We start from the raw sequence: 2,500 nt of genomic DNA, 5'->3' as shown, positions 1-2,500 counted from the left end.
GTGGTAACTTGGAAGTGTATTTCCGACAGACCCAATCTGGGACTTAGCCGATTTTTCTCTTCATATCATATGGATCCATCACTAGGCCATCTTGCTTGCTTGTGTGGTAACTTGGAAGTGTATTTCTGACAGACCCAATCTGGGACTTAGCCGATTTTTCTCTTCATATCATATGGATCCATCACTAGGCCATCTTGCTTGCTTGTGTGGTAACTTGGAAGTGTATTTCTGACAGACCCAATCTGGGACTTAGCCGATTTTTCTCTTCATATTATATGGATCCTGGACTTAGCCGATTTTTCTCTTCATATCATATGGATCCATCACTAGGCCATCTTGCTTGCTTGTGTGGTAACTTGGAAGTGTATTTCTGACAGACCCAATCTGGGACTTAGCCGATTTTTCTCTTCATATTATATGGATCCTGGACTTAGCCGATTTTTCTCTTCATATCATATGGATCCATCATTAGGCCATCTTGCTTGCTTGTGTGGTAACTTGATAGTGTATTTCCGACAGACCCAATCTCGGACTTAGCCGATTTTTCTCTTCATATTATATGGTTCCATCACTAGGCCATCTTGCTTGCTTGTGTGGTATCTTGAAAGTGTATGTCTGACAGACCCAATCTCGGACTTAGCCGATTTTTCTCTTCATATAATATGGATCCTGGACTTAGCCTGTTATTAGGTTATTATATATGGATCCTGGACTTAGCCGATTATTAGGTTATTATATATGGATCCTGGACTTAGCCGATTTTTCTCTTCATATAATATGGATCCGGGACTTAGCCGATTATTAGGTTATTATATATGGATCCTGGACTTAGCCGATATTTCTCTTCATATAATATGGATCCGGGACTTAGCCAATTTTTCTCTTCATATAATATGGATCCGGGACTTAGCCGATTTTTCTCTTCATATAATATGGATCCGGGACTTAGCCAATTTTTCTCTTCATGTGGTAACGTATGCCAATCGCTCACAAGTCATGGGATAAGGGTACTTGTGTTCTTCCATCTTCTAAGTCCCGCACGGGGACATCGTGATCGCCCCAAGTCCGGAATAGCGCCAAGTCAAGCCCCACGGTGGCCGTGCAGGACCTGTTAGCGGCGGCCCCACTGACAGCACTAATCCGGACTTAGAAATTATATCTTTCTAATCGAACACCACACACGCAACACCACCATACCACCATCTCCTTGCAAGTACCTAAGTACCCGCAACTCCATGGTGAAGGCAATGTCACTCCATCACCAACCTCTTTGCACTGCAAGCACTTGCGTACCCACAACACTCCGAAGAAGGCAACGGCGCGCGATGCTCGACTCCACACACCACACCACACCACACCACCGATGGCCAGCCAGCCAGCCAGCCCAACTAAGGGCTAACCCACCAACCAACCACCAATGGCCTAGGCCAGCCGGATCCCACCTTCAAGTCCAAGCACAGCCAAGTGCAAGTACCGCCAAGTGTTCACCAACCGCCCAACACACCACACCACCGATGGCCAGCCAGCCAGCCAGCCCAGCTAAGGGCTAACCAACCAACCAACCACCAATGGCCTAGGCCAGCCGGATCCCACCTTCAAGTCCAAGCACAGCCAAGTGCAAGTACCGCCAAGTGTTCACCAACCAACCATCACACCAGGTCAGCCGGCCGGTACCCACCTTCAAGTGCCATTACCCTCGGGTGCAAGCTCAATCAAGTGTTAACCAACCAACCCGGCCAAGGCAGCCAACAGGCCGGCACCCTACAGCACCGACCCGCCATCACCACCTCAACCGTTGACCATGCAAGTGGCCTCGGACAACAGGTGACACCCGAAGTACATCCGAAGAACGTATATCAAGTGTTTGCTCACCAAGTCCTCAACCAACCCCAAGTACCCGGAGGTACCCAGAGTGTTGGGTCCGCCAACCACTACCAGCACTCTAAGTCCTCGCGAACCCAAAGTGTTTGCCCGGTAGGGCCATTAGACCACAACGCTTGCTAACCATGCAAGTGGTCTCGGACAACAGGCGATACCCGAAGTACATCCGGAGAGTGTATATCAAGTGTTTGTTCACCAAGTCCTCAACCAACCCCAAGTACCCGGAGGTACCCAGAGTGTTGGATCCGCCAACCCGTCCCGGCACTCCAAGTCCTTGCGAACCCAAAGTGTTTGCCCGGTAGGGCCATTAGACCACAACGCTTGCTAACCATGCAAGTGGCCTCGGACAACAGGTGACACCCGAAGTACATCCGAAGAGTGTATATCAAGTGTTTGTTCACCAAGTCCTCAACCAACCCCAAGTACCCGGAGGTACCCAGAGTGTTGGGTCCGCCAACCACTACCAGCACTCTAAGTCCTCGCGAACCCAAAGTGTTTGCCCGGTAGGGCCATTAGACCACAACGCTTGCTAACCATGCAAGTGGTCTCGGACAACAGGCGATACCCGAAGTACATCCGGAGAGTGTATATCAAGTGTTTGTTCACCAAGTCCTCAACC

This window comes from Anopheles ziemanni (genome assembly GCF_943734765.1).
Source record: "Anopheles ziemanni chromosome X unlocalized genomic scaffold, idAnoZiCoDA_A2_x.2 X_unloc_11, whole genome shotgun sequence".
Classification (NCBI taxonomy): Eukaryota; Metazoa; Arthropoda; class Insecta; order Diptera; family Culicidae; genus Anopheles; species Anopheles ziemanni.
The sequence above is the reverse complement of the archived record's forward strand: the minus strand, read 5'-3'. Positions refer to the sequence as shown.